The sequence below is a fragment of the Hemitrygon akajei genome, chromosome 1, assembly GCF_048418815.1.
Source record: "Hemitrygon akajei chromosome 1, sHemAka1.3, whole genome shotgun sequence".
Classification (NCBI taxonomy): Eukaryota; Metazoa; Chordata; class Chondrichthyes; order Myliobatiformes; family Dasyatidae; genus Hemitrygon; species Hemitrygon akajei.
Genome location: NC_133124.1, coordinates 24,701,743 through 24,716,662, shown reverse-complemented (window position 1 = coordinate 24,716,662; position 14,920 = coordinate 24,701,743). Strand labels below are relative to the sequence as shown.

The window sequence follows — 14,920 nt, the reverse complement described above, 5'->3', positions numbered from 1 at the left end:
CTCAGGGCTGTATATAGTGACATTTATGTACTTTTATAATAAAATTTAGTTTGAACTTTGCTTGTAAATCGGAAATGTGTGGGAAGGCATCACAAAACTAGCTGAGATGTGTGAACTAATAGGCATGGGTACAGTGGCCATCGTCCAAACTCAAGTGACTTAGCGAGTGAGGGAAGAAGACTACTCAGCTTGTCCCAGGTGTGGCTCGGCCAGGGTGGGGGGATCGGGGAGAGAAGGCATGGAGAAATGCTTTGTTCCCATCCAGCCACCAGCACACCCAATCCTATCCACCCTGCCGGTCCTCCAAATGCTTGTTCATTGCTATGGAGTATCCTCAGCTTGGGTGTTCATAACCTGAGGGGGACCAAATTATACTTTTCAAAACACTTACAGTGGAAGTGTAAAAGTTTTTAAGTTTCTTATAACTTAGTGAATAAATAGCTGTTGAAAATAATGACAATTTAATTTATTGCGGCTGAAACACATCATGGCATGATGTAGTGCCAATGTATTGCAACACACACATTTGCTTCAACCTGATGGCATGAACTTCAGAATCAGATTTAATACGTGAAATTTGTTAACTTAGTGGTAATACATGATTAGTCAATTACAGTAAGTATATATATATGTATATTAAACAGTTAAATTAAAAATAGTGCAAAAACTGAAATAATTTTAAAAAGTGTGATAGTGTTCATGGGTTCAACGTCCATTTAGGAATCGGATGGCAGAGGGAAAGGAGCTGTTCCTGAATTGCTGATTCTGCCTTCAGGCTTCTGTACCTCCTACCAATGAGAAGGCATGTCCTGGGTGATTGGAGTTCTTAATTGCTTTTCTGAGGCACCATTCCTTGAAGATGTCTTGGATAATATGGAGGCTAGTACCCAAGATGGAGCTGACTAACTTTACAACTTTCTGTGGATCCTGTGCAGTAGCCCCTGCCCCCCCAACACCAGACTGATGCAGTCTGTCAGAATGCTCTCCAAGGGACATCTGTAGACGTTTTTGAGTGTTTTAGATGACAAACCAAATCTCTTTAAACTGCTGTTTTGTCTTCTTTGTAGCTGCATCAATATGTTGGGAGATCCTCGGAGATCTTGACACCTAGGAACTTGAAAATGCTAACATTCTCCACTTCAGATCAAGTTCTATAACTTCCGGTAATTTTTCCCCACCCGTTCTTCCATTCCCTACTCTGGTTCTCCTCTTACCTCTTCTCACCTTCCTTACTGCCTCCCCTGGTGCCCCTCATCCTTCCCTTTATCCTGTGGTCCACTCGCTTCTCCTATCAGCTTCTTTCTTCTTCAGGTCTTTACCTTTTCCACCTATCACCTCCCAATTTCTGAATTCATCCTTCCTCCCTCGCCCACCCACCTTCCTTCACCTATCACCTTCCAGATTGCACTCCGAATCCCCCAACCACTTTCTTATTCTGGCTTCTTCTCCCTTCCTTTTCAGTCCTGGTGAAGGGTCTCAGCCCGAAACATCGACTGTTTTTTCCTTTCTGTAAATGTAGCCCGACCTGCTGAGTTCCTCCAGCATTTTGTATGTGTTAATAGCAATAGAAATTCAGAGGTGATAGGTGGATGAAGTGACAAGGTTGGAGAGGAAGATGGAGCATGGAATAAAGGGAGGGAAGGGGAACACGGGTGGGTGTAGTGGCAGAGGGAAGAGCGGGTGGGTGTAGTGGGGGAGGGGAGCACTGGTGGGATGTAGTGGGGGGAGGGGAGAGCGGGTGGGTGTAGTGGGGGAGGGGAGAGCGGGTGGGTGTAGTGGGGGAGGGGAGCACTGGTGGGATGTAGTGGGGGAGGGGAGAGCGGGTGGGAGTAGTGGGGGAGGGGAGCACGGGTGGGATGTAGTGGGGGAGGGGAGGGGGGGGTTGGGTGTAGTGGGGAGGGGAGACCGGGTGAGAGCTGTGCCGGGAGGGGACAGCGGGTGGGAGTAGTGGGGGAGGGGAGAGGGGGGTTGGGTGTAGTGGGGAGGGGACAGCGGGTGGGAGTAGTGGGGGAGGGGAGAGGGGGGTTGGGTGTAGTGGGGAGGGAACAGCGGGTGGGAGTAGTGGGGGAGGGGAGAGGGGGGTTGGGTGTAGTGGGGAGGGGACAGCGGGTGGGAGTAGTGGGGGAGGGGAGAGGGGGGTTGGGTGTAGTGGGGAGGGGACAGCGGGTGGGAGTAGTGGGGGAGGGGAGAGGGGGGGGTTGGGTGTAGTGGGGAGGGGACAGCGGGTGGGAGTAGTGGGGGAGGGGAGAGGGGGGTTGGGTGTAGTGGGGAGGGGACAGCGGGGTGGGAGTAGTGGGGGAGGGGAGAGGGGGGTTGGGTGTAGTGGGGAGGGGAGGGGGGGTTGGGTGTAGTGGGGGGGGGGTTGGGTGTAGTGGGGAGGGGAGGGGGGGCTGGGTGTAGTGGGGGAGGGGAGAGCGGGTGGGTGTAGTGGGGGAGGGGAGGGGGGGTTGGGTGTAGTGGGGAGGGGACAGCGGGTGGGAGTAGTGGGGGAGGGGAGGGGGGTTGGGTGTAGTGGGGAGGGGAGGGGGGGTTGGGTGTAGTGGGGGAGGGGAGGGGGGGTGGGTGTAGTGGGGGAGGGGAGGGGGGGTTGGGTGTAGTGGGGAGGGGACAGCGGGTGGGAGTAGTGGGGGAGGGGAGCATGGATGGGAGTAGTGGGGGAGGGGAGAGCGGGTGGGAGTAGTGGGGGAGGGGAGGGGGGCTGGGTGTAGTGGGGAGGGGAGGGGGGGTTGGGTGTAGTGGGGGAGGGGAGGGGGGGTTGGGTGTAGTGGGGGAGGGGAGGGGGGTTGGGTGTAGTGGGGAGGGGAGGGGGGTTGGGTGTAGTGGGGGAGGGGAGGGGGGGTTGGGTGTAGTGGAGGGGGGGTTGGGTGTAGTGGGGGAGGGGAGAGCAGGTGGGAGTAGTGGGGGAGGGGAGGGGGGTTGGGTGTAGTGGAGGAGGGGAGGGGGGGGTTGGGTGTAGTGGGGGAGGGGAGAGCGGGTGGGTGTAGTGGGGGAGGGGAGGGGGGTTGGGTGTAGTGGGGGAGTTGGGTGTAGTGGGGAGGGGAGGGGGGGTTGGGTGTAGTGGGGGAGGGGAGAGCGGGTGGGTGTAGTGGGGGAAGGGAGGGGGTTGGGTGTAGTGGGGGAGGGGCAGGGGTTGGGTGTAGTGGGGGAAGGGGAGAGTGGGTGGGTGTAGTGGGGAGGGGAGGGGGGTTGGGTGTAGTGGGGGAGGGGAGAGTGGGTGGGTGTAGTGGGGAGGGGAGGGGGGGGTTGGGTGTAGTGGGGGAGGGGAGGGGGGGTTGGGTGTAGTGGGGGAGGGGAGAGCGGGTGGGTGTAGTGGGGGAGGGGAGGGGGGTTGGGTGTAGTGGGGGAGGGGAGGGGGGGTTGGGTGTAGTGGGGGAGGGGAGAGCGGGTGGGTGTAGTGGGGGAGGGGAGGGGGGTTGGGTGTAGTGGGGGAGGGGAGGGGGGGTTGGGTGTAGTGGGGGAGGGGAGAGCGGGTGGGTGTAGTGGGGGAGGGGAGGGGGTTGGGTGTAGTGGGGGAGGGGAGAGTGGGTGGGTGTAGTGGGGGAGGGGAGGGGGGGTTGGGTGTAGTGGGGAGGGGAGGGGGGGCTGGGTGTAGTGGGGGAGGGGAGGGGGGTGAGAGTAGTGGGGGAGGGGAGGGGGGTTGGGTGTAGTGGGGAGGGGACAGCGGGTGGGAGCTGTGCTGGGAGGGGACAGCAGGTGGGAGTAGTGGGGGAGGGGAGGGTGGGTTGGGTGTAGTGGGGGAGGGGACAGCAGGTGGGAGTAGTGGGGGAGGGGAGGGTGGGTTGGGTGTAGTGGGGGAGGGGAGGGGGGTGAGAGTAGTGGGGGAGGGGAGGGGGGTTGGGTGTAGTGGGGGAGGGGAGGGGGGTTGGGTGTAGTGGGGGAGGGGAGGGGGGTGAGAGTAGTGGGGGAGGGGAGGGGGGGTTGGGTGTAGTGGGGGAGGGGACAGCAGGTGGGAGTAGTGGGGGAGAGGAGAGCTCATGGGAACAGATGGGAGGAGAGTGTGAGCATTGTGCAGATGGATGGGATGTAAGAGCCGACAGAGGCACGGCAATAGAGAGCAGGTAGCTCAGAAGGAACGAGAGATGAACAGAGAGGGAGCAGCCACCAGAAGTAGAACAATTCAATGCTTAATTGAATGCCGCTGGGTGATTGACAATGCAGGCAGAGTATGAGGCATTGTCCCTTTAGTTTGCATTTCCCCTCACCCTGGCAGTGGAGGAGGCCAAGGCCAGCCACGTCAGTGTGTGAATGGGGCCGAGAATTAAAATGGCTGGCAACCAGGAGATCGAAACGTCACTGGTAGAGTGCAGGTGCTTGGTGAAATCTCACCGGTGTGGAGTAGGCCACAGCGAGAGCACCCGATGAGATTATATAATGTTGTGGGCTATGCACGTGTACGTCTGCCAAATGTAAGAACCTCACTTATGTGTACCTTACACCATCAATTCATTGATTGCTGCCTCAGGTACCTGGGCAGCAACTCCCAGCACTTTTGTGCCTGCTGCTGTGTGCCACTGACATATGGCTCGAGGGCAAGTAAGAAACACAAGGAAACTGTGATCATTCTATACAACCATCATTTTGCAGGGGTTCTGCCAATTCCACCTGACTGTGAAACCATCAGAGCCTTTGAAAACCTTATGGCCCCAATTTTATTTTTCTCTGCTGATTGTTTTTGTTTGGCTTGCATTCTTTGAGAAAAATAGCTGGGAAGAAATTAATAGATTTGTTAGAATCTAAATGAAGTAGATTTATTATTTGGATTCAGCAAGTGAGAAGAAAGAATTGTTGAACACAACTACTGCATTACACTGGAAATCTTCATCTATATAAAGCAATTATATAACACACTTCAACTACAATCTGAATAATCTGCTATGCTCAGTGAGTCGTGGTTTGGGGTGAGAAGCATGCTTTGAAGCATCCAATTTACTCTTCCTTTCATCTATAAAACACAACTCCTGGCTTCAGTTTGTAATATTCAAATCGCCAGTTTTGCAGTTACTTTACACAATATGCTGGGGTGCTGGCGCGTGGCCTAGTGGGCAAGGCATCAGACTAGTAACCTGAAGGTCACTGGTTCGAGCCTCAGCTGAGGCAGTGTGTTTGTGTCCTTGAGCAAGGCACTTAACAACACATTGCTCTGCGACGTCACCGGTGCCAAGCTGCATGGGTCCTAGTACCCTTCCCTTGGACAACATCGGTGGCGTGGAGAGGGGAAGGCCTGCAGCTTGGGCAACTGCCGGTCTCCCAGACAACCCTGCCCAGGCCTGCACCCTGGAAACTCCAGGCGCAGATCCATGGTCTCTCGAGACCGACGGATGCCACCACCATGCTGAGGTAGTGTAGTTGTTATCACAAAGGATTACAGTACAGGTGAGCTTGGTTCAATTTCTGATGCTGCCTGTAAGGAGTTTGTATGTTTTCCCTGTGTTTCATCCGTTTTCCTCCCACAAACCAAGGACCTATACCAGTTGGTAGGTTAAGTAATCATTGTGATGTATCCCATGATTAGGCTGGGATTGCTGCGAACCTAATTGGTGGGATGCTGTGTAGAATGGCTCCATTGGCCAGAAAGGCCTACTCCACACTGTATCTCAATCAATCTATCAAACTTATTCATTTGTTGACAGAGTTTAGATAAATATATATACATATACAAACACACACACACACACACACACACACGCCATCTAAGGCAAAAGTAGTTTCAGGACAAATTATTGTAACCTAGCTATGTTAAATTTGGCAATTTAATTGACACACTTAATGAGAGATCATCATTAATAAAGAATTCCACAAATCAAAATCAGAATTAGGTTTAATATCACCGGCATATGTTCTGAAATTTGTTAACTTTGTGGCAGCAGTACATGATAGTATAGAGAAAAAGGAAAACAAAATGAATTACAGTAAGATTGTGTATACACAGTGCAACAAAAAACAGAAGTTAAAAGGTAGTGAGGTAGTGTCCACGGGTTCAATGTCCACTCAGAAATCGGATGGCAAAGGCGAAGAAGCTTTCCTGAGTCGTTGAGTGTGTGTGCCTTCAGGCTTCTGTACCTGCTACCTGAACATAACAATGAAAAGAGGGCATGTCCTGCGTGGTGGGGAGGTGTGTCCTTAGTGATGGACACCATCTTTTTGAGGCAAAAAAGACTAAAATAATAAAGCTGTATCTCTTATTTAGTCTAAGTCTGGGGATACCTTATGTTTTTGAAAACGTATGTCAGCATGTGTCCAGTCAGAGGTCATCATAGACAAGTGATGTCCAATCAACTTATGATCACATAAAATGAGTGTTGTCATTTCCTCAAACCTTTCACTTTACATTACTCTGCCTGGGTTGTCTACCGATCTTTCTATTCATTCCATCACAACACTTCAACCTGCGTAACACAATAAAAAATAGAACGTTTATCACAGATGGTGAAATGCAAGGAATTGGGCACATATCTTGAATTTGCTCAAGTCACAGACTTTAAAATTAATAAGTAAGTAAATTTTAGAACTCTTCCAAGAGGACCACAACTTTGTCGTTGGGTTTGGAGGCTTGCATGCCTCAATGACCCGGAGAGCTATGCCGGCTGGAGTCAGGGCTTTATGCTTTGCCTCTTGGTAGGGTTGCCCAAGCTAAACAGTTCAAAGGGTAGAGGCCAGACTAAGAGTGGTCCACCGGTCCTCCAGGTTCAGGTGTTCAGCTCAGGGCTAACAACCCTGACCAGTGAAAAAAATTGTTATGGAGAAAGCAATGAAGAATCATTCTACATCTGTGTGCACAGACCCACCAGGGTGAAATCTGAGACCAAGCTACTGACACGATGAAGGAAGCCCTGCACACCACCAGAGATGGAGGACCTTCATTGCTGCCCTAAATGCCAGCAGCGTAACGGGCAGTAAGAAGTTTCAGAGCTACAGCATTGTGCAAAAGTCTTAGGCACCTATATATAGCTCGAGAGTCTCATCCTTTTGCACAGTACTGTATATTATGTCCTTTCAGTTACCAAATTACTTAATAGAACTGAGCTAATCCAAAGCTAAGTACTCTTATTTCTAGTTTTCAAACACTTTCCTATTTTAACCAATATACAGTACTGTGCAGAAGTCTTAGGCACTTTAGCTGTATATGTCCCTAAAACTCAGTACTGTATAATAAGTGACTAAACAGCTATTGACAATGGCAAGGACAATGGAAAATTTGCTTTACCAATCTCCTTGACTTGGATGAGAAGTTAACCTCTGAGACAGTTAAAGTTGACAGTACAATGGTTAGAAGAGGAAGGGGAGTAATCAGCCTCACTGCTTTCATAAATAACAAGTGCCCACGTCAGTTCCAAAATGGTGGTGTCAGCAAATTGGGAGAATGGGTAAAACATGTTAGATGCCAGCTCGATATATGAGTTTGTACAGGCATTATTTATTCTGGAAATATGCAACCCAATGAGCAATGCTAACCTGATTGCAGAGCTGTCATTCTGGAGGGTGAGGGTATATTTCAAAAACTTCCGCACAAACACTTCCCTGCACCATCAAGCCCTACCCATTTCCACCAGAAAAAGTGGGATCTCCTAGTGGCCACCCATTTCAACTCTACTTCCCATTCCCATTCCGACATGTTGGTCCATGGCCTCCTCTACTGTCGCGATGAGGACACACTCAGGACGGAGGAGCAACACTTTATGTTGACCTGGGTAGCCTCCAACCTGATGGCATGAACATCAATTTCTCAAACTTCTAGTAATTGCCCCCCCCTTTCCTTCATCATTCTCCACTCCCATTTCCCTCTCTCACCTTATCTTCTTACCTGTCCATCACTGCCCTCTGGTGCTCCTCCCACTTCCCTTTCTTCCATGGCCTTCTATCCTCTCCTATCAGATTCCCCTCTCCAGCCCTGCATCTCTTTCACCAATTGACTTCCCAGTTCCTTACTTCACCGTTGCCCTCTCCCAGTTCCTCCAATCACGTACTACCTTGTACTTCTTCCTCCCCTCCCCCCACTACCTTATTCTGACTTCACATATCTTTTTTCCAGTCTTGATGAAGGGCCTCAACCTGAAACGTCGACTGTTTACTCTTTTCCATAGGTGCTCCCAGGAATGTTTGTTCTGTTGTGGATTTCTCTTAGAATTGAGGACGAATTGGGGATTAAGCAGAAGATACTCAAAGCAGGGAAAAACCGGTGTAGGAAGAGGATGGAATGGCAAATGAGCTGGAGAAGCCAGCTCTTTCAACACATTGTGCTTGACAGAAATTTACCTAACTGTGCATGTCCCTACAGACGTACTCAGTCACAGCTCACTCTGCTGTTTGTTAATCATTGGATGTTTTGTTGATTAAGCCAGCCATATATCAAAATTATTATAACCATGTACAGACTTCCTCAAACTTTGTTTCAATGATTTAATCTTTAATGGGAGGAGAACTGATGAAATTGCTGTTTCACATTGACTAAATTCTACAGGAGCAGCAAAATAATATACTTGTTAAAACACTTAATGCTCAAACAGCCAGTTATTAAATGTCAGCAGATAGAATCACAGAGCAATTCTCAATTTTACGCTCCAGCAAGGCAAAGCTTGGCAAATTTAATTAAGTGCAAAGAAGTTCATTTGCACTCCTTGATTTAGATTAAAGTAGTTTGCAGCAATTTTATCTGACTGTCCTAAAATTGAGCATTGAAACATTATAGTTTTAATTGTATCACATAGCACCAGCATCTTTTTAAATTTCCTCTCATTTATTTGCCTCTCATTTTCATTTACTGCCACTTGTGTTGTTGCTTCTTTATCTCCAACTAATCACGGGACATTTCCATAAGTTATCCTGCTCCATCTCATTCTCTGCCACTGAAAACATTTCATTTCTAAGTTTTCTCAGTTCCAATAGAAGGTCACTGAACTGAAACAATGACTTTCTATATCTCTCTCCCATCTTCTGAGCACTTGACGTTCACATAGTTCTCTCTGGAAGATGAAGAAGAGTTGATTGCAGAATAAAGCACCTGACACTGAATTTCTCTCACAGGCAAGTATTCCCAGGAACGACACAATTTTGATGAGATAACTGAAGAAGTGGCCAGGCTGCATTACAAGATGACAGATGAGTAATTGCCAGAGAGAGGTCTTCTAAAGTGAACAAAAGGAGGAAATACATTCTCAGAGAGGCCACAGTAAGTGTTTTGTAGAATTCATCAAATCATTCCTTGAAAGAGTTTAACAGCAAACTCTAACGTGGGAGGATCTTGTTCATGACCAAACACAAGAGATTCCACAGATGCTGGAAATCCAGAGTGCTGGAGGAACTCAGCTGGTCAGGAATACAGAGCTGACCCTTTGGGCTGAGACTCTTCATCAGGACTGGAAAGGAAGGGGAAAGGAGCCAGAATAAGAAGGTTGGGAGGGAGGGAAAGGAGTACAAGCTGTAAGGTAATGGCCCACTCTCCTCTCCTATCAGATTCCTTCTTCTTCAGTGCTTTATCTTTTCCACCTATCACCTCCATGCTTCTCACTTCATTCCCCCTCCTCCACTCAGCTGGCTCCACCTATCATCTGTCAGTTATACACCTTCCCCTCCCCCACCTTCTTATTCTGGCCTCTTCCCCCTTCTTTTCCAGACTCTTTATTTCACTGCATAGTTGCTTCCTGACCTGTTGAGTTCCTTCTGTACTTTGTGTGTGTGTTACTCTTGCTCACGATAATGACTTTTGGAAAAGGTTCAGCCAAACAGAAGCTGCAATCAATGCTCGGAGGAAAGCCACTGAAGTATAAAGGAGAATGATAAGTCCTACAACAGCAGAACATCTGCTGCTAGTCATGCAATCCAAAGTGGTAAATCTTGTTCAGTTCACTTTACAAAGTGAATTTCCTCTCCATTTTATTACTTATTGGAGTGTAGCGTGGAATAGGTCCTTCTGGCCCTTTGAGCCATGCCACCGAGCAATTCCCCGATTTAGTCCTAGCCTAATCATGGGACAATTCACAATGGCTAATTGGTATGTCTTTGGACTGTGGGAGGAAACCAGAGCCCCTGAAGGAAACCTACGTGGTCAAGGAGAAAACATGCAAGCTCCTTACAGGCAATGCTCAGAAACATTAAACCAGCACAAACAACAAACATAAGGCAAAATGAGTACAAGTATTAAGTAGCTTATAACACGCAATTTATTTAGTGCCTTCCATAATGTCAGGATATCCCAAAGTATTTTATTGTAAAGCAACTGAAGGTATATCTTTTGAAATGTGTTATGTATGCAAGCACTGCTTTTATTCTTAATAAGTCATACAGAAGTACAGCACAGAAAAAGGCCCTTCAGCCCATCTAGTCCATGCTGAAACCATTTAGCTGCCTACTCCCATCAATCTGCACTGGGACCACAGCCCTACATACCCCTAATATCCATATACCTATCCAAACTTCTCTTAAACACTTAAATCAAGCTTGCATGCACTACTTGTGCTGCCAGCTCGTTCCACACACTCGCGACCCTCTGAGTGCAGACATTTCCCCTCATGTTCCCTTTAAACCTCTCACCTTTCACCCTTAACCTCTGGTTGCGGTCCCACCCACCCTCAGTGGTAAAAGCCTGCTTGCGTTTACCTTATCAATATCAGTCATAATTTTGTATACCTCTATCAAATCTCCTCTCAATCTTCTGAAGAATACAGTCCTAACCTATTCAATCTTTCTTGATAGCTCAAGTCCCCCTGAGCTGGCAACATCCTTATAAGTTTATTCTGTATTCTTTCAACCTTCCTATACATAGGTGACCAAAACTACACACAGTACTCCAAATTAGGTCTCACCAATCTCTTATAAACTTTAACATAACATCCCATCTCCTGTACTAAATACTTTGATTTAAGAAGGCCAATGTGTCAAAAGCTTTCTTTACAACCCTCTTTACCGGTGATGCCACTTTCAAATAATTCTGGACCTGGATTCCCAGATCCCTTTGTTGTACTGCACTCCTCAGTTCACTGTGTAAGACCTACCCTAGCTGGTCCTACCAAAGTGCAAACCCTCACACTTGTCTGCATGGAATTCCATCTGCTACGAGTTGCCTATATTTCTTGAGTAAAGGGAGATCGGTGCGCAAAGCACTTCATGTGAGACTCATTTAACACATCAGGGTCAGGTGTTGCTCACTGGCAATAATTTGTCTCCAAATTGGAGTTTCTGGTTTCAATGCCACTCCAGGGACTTAAGAAACAGATCTCGGCAAGAGAGACTGCTGCACTGCTGGAGGGGCTGGCATTCAGATATTGAACTAAAGTTCTCTCCGCTTCTTAGATAAATGCCAATGGTCCCATGGGCTTGTTTCATAGAAAAGCGGAGGAATTTGCTCACGTGCTGGGGCCAATATTTATCCCATAGTTAATCCAAGTGTTATGTTTGATTTTTGTTAAATTTTTAATTGGACATGTTAATTTGCCCTGAGGTTATTTGTCTCAGACTGAATGAGCATCATGTAAAAGGTAGATGATTAGGTGCTGCATGGACGACAATGCCAAGTATTCAGAAGCTGCATTTCCTATTCCATCTAATTAGATCCCCTGAATTGCTGACATTTACAACAACCTCTCCTTTTATGTCTAGCAATGCGCTTTCAGATCTTCAGTTCTGCCCTTTGATCACTGATTTGCGATTCCAATTTTAAATCTGAGCTGTTACAAATGTCTTTATTAGGCTTACAATTGTACTGAGGGGAGTTCATTTTGGCTGTGACCCTTTACTCAGGAGCACAAAACTGGAAATGCTGGAAAGACTGTATAAGGCAAGTAGCAACTGCGGAGCTTGTTGATATTTCATTACAAGTGCCACTTATTTTGTGATGTTCTTATTGTTCTGAGGAGAAGATAAACTGATGTCAGACAGCCAGTATTCAGCCACTGCAAGAACGAGGTCAGTGCACCAAACAAGAGATCTCTTGTCAGAAAACAATGGTAGGGGCAGCACTCACAAAATGCTGGAGGAACTCGGCAGATCAGACAGCATTTATGAGGGGAATAAACAGTCAACTTTGGGCCGAGACCCTTTGTCAGGACTCCAGAGCCCAGTCCTGATGAAGGGTCTTGGCACAAAACGTCAACTGTTTATTCCTCTCCACTCGTGCTGCCTGACCTGCTGAGTTCCTCCAGCATTTTGTAGGTGTAGCTCTGAGCAAGTGGAGTGAGAAAAATAAGGCTTTTTTCTACTGTTTACCTAATCATTAACACCAGTAGACGTCACTTTCAGTTACTTCATAACATCTGTGAATCAGGATTCCTTGGCACGAGACATGCTCATCTATGGTTCACTAATAAAAGTCTTCACTCTGCTCACCCCCAAATCTTCCCAAACCAACTCCTACCTCAGGCACCAGCAATTTTCTGTTCTGCATACCACATGTCAGAAAGATATTAAGGTTGTCAGATTAAGACTAACAATAATGGTACCAAATGTCATCTCATGTTTTTTGAGGTGAGAAAGTTTGCAAAAAAACCAACCAAGGTGAGATACTAATAAAATGAAAACCATGGGGATATCAAGGAACACCATTACACTGAAATATGGAAACATATACAGAAAATGCAAAAAATGCTCAGCCGGTCAAACAACATCTGTGAGGGAGAAAAATAGAGTCAACATGTCAGGATAATGACCCTTCATCGGAACACAAGATTGGAACCTGATACCCATTGAAGGTAGCAAGATAACAAAGAGGTACACATATCCCTTAGGAATCAGGAGGGCTAAAAGAAGACATGAAGCAAAACAGCAGTGAGGTCATGTCACATATCGAGATTACAGAGGAGGAGGTACTGCTGCCTTGAAGCAAATTAGGAAGCAAACCCAGGGCTTGAGCTTGTGGGAGGCTGGTGCAGAAACTGCAAGGACCCTAGCAGAGATACTGAAAATGTCCTTAACCACGGGTGAGGTGTTGGAGGATTGGAGGATAGCAAATACTATTCCATTGTTTAAGAAAGGCTCTAAGAATAACCCAGGAAACTATAGGCCGGAGAACACTTGCAGTGGACAAATTATTGAAAGGTATTTTAAGGAACCAGATATATATGACTTTGGATAGGCAGGGACTAATATAGGATAGTCCACATGGCCTAGCACGTGGTAGGTCGTGTCTAACCTTAAAGAGTTTTTCATGGATTTACCAGGAAAGTCGATAAAGGCGAGGCAGTTGACAAAGTCCCACATTGGTGGTTGGTCAAGAAATTGATTTGCTTGATATTCAGGACAAGGTAGTAAATTGGATTAGACACTGGCTTTGTAGAAGAAGCAAGAGAGTGGTAATAAAGGGTGCCTCTCTGGCTGGAGACCTGTGACTAGTGGCGTGCTGCAGGGATCATTGCTGCGCCCACTGTTCTTTGTCAATGAACTGAATGATAATGTGATATATTGGATCAGTAAATGTGTGAATAGCACCACCATTGGGGGCATAGTGGACAGCAAGGAAGGCTATCAAAACTTGTAGCAGGATCTGGACCAGTGCAAAAACTGGGCTGAAAAATGGCAGATGGAATTTAATGCAGATAAATGTGAGGTGTTGCACTTTGGGAAGACAAACAAGAGTAGGAGTTGTATGGTGAGTAATGCAGAGTGTGGTAGAACGAGGGATCTGGGAATACAGATCCACAATTCACTGAAAGTGGTGTCACAGGTAGATAGGGTCATAAAGAGAGCTTTTGCCACATTGGCCTTCATGAATCAAAGTTTTGAGTACTGAAGTTGGGATGCTATGTTGAAGTTGTTTAAGATATTGGTCAGGCCTAATTTGGGGTAGTGTGAGCAGTTTTGGTTACCTACCTACAGTACACAAAAGGAATCAACCAGATTGAAAAAGTGCAAAGAAAATTTACAAGGATGTTGCGAGGATTTGAGGAAACGAGTTATAGGGAAAGGTTGAATAGGTTAGGACTTTATTCTCTAAAGTGTAAGACAATGAGGGGTGATTTGAAAGAGGCATACAAAATTATTAAGAGTATTGGTAGGGTAAATGCAAGCAGGCTTTTTCCACTGATGTTGAGTGACAGTGGAACTAGAGGCAATGGGTTAAGGGTGTAACATGAAATACTTAAGGTGAACATGAGAGGGACCTTCTTCACTCAGAGGGTGGTGCGAGTGTGGAACGAGCTGCCAGTGAAGTGGATGCTGGCTCAATTTCAACATTTAAGATAAATTTGGATAGGTAAAATGGGATGGGGCAATGGAGGCCTATGGTCCAGGTGCAGGTCAAAGGGATTAGGCAGATTAGTAGTATGACATAGCTTAGATGGGCCAAATGTCCTGTTTCTGTGTTGTAGTGTTTTATGTTTCTAGGAATGGAAACTGAAACTCTTCAAATGGGAACCCCTTGAAGAAGAGGGGGTTTTTTTTGCTTGAATTACTATTCAATCCACGGCGACATGTCTTTCCTTGAAGTCTTTTCTCTCTCTTGAAGCTCTTCACTTCAATGGGATTTCATTTGGTTCCATTTGCCTGTTCACCCTCAACGATGGCTGTTTCTTTCCTTGACAAAGTACTTCTGCAGTCCCGTTCTGATGAACAGTCATTTCTGTGAAATACTGACTCCGCTTCTCTCTCTGTGGATGCTGCCTTTGAAGTACTTACAGCATTTTCTACTTTTGTTTCAGATTTCCAACATCTTCAGTTTTTTTTTTCTGTTTCAAATACTGAAGCTGTGAATCATCCTGCAGGAATTCCATCACTCATTATGCCTAGCTGATCATTTGTGTGCAGCATTATGTGGGAGGAAAGTTAGCTGAAGAGCTGTCCCCACTCTATTCCTGCAAGTCAGTTTCAAAAAGTTTTATGAGATTTCGACATGGACCTGGCTGCCAGTTGACTTTTTGTGACCAAGGAGCTTGCGAAAAAATACTATTTATCCTGGTGATTAAGGAATGAAATTGGAGGAGCGAAACTGGGTGGG

At 47.0% G+C, this 14,920-nt stretch overlaps 1 protein-coding gene across 7 annotated transcripts in view; it reads right to left on the bottom strand.

Moving 5' to 3' along the window:
* The window catches only part of LOC140724770 (lethal(3)malignant brain tumor-like protein 4), a 403,124-nt gene that overhangs the window by 185,891 nt on the left and 202,313 nt on the right, over nt 1–14,920 (bottom strand). The gene's annotated exons all lie outside the window — the stretch shown is intronic.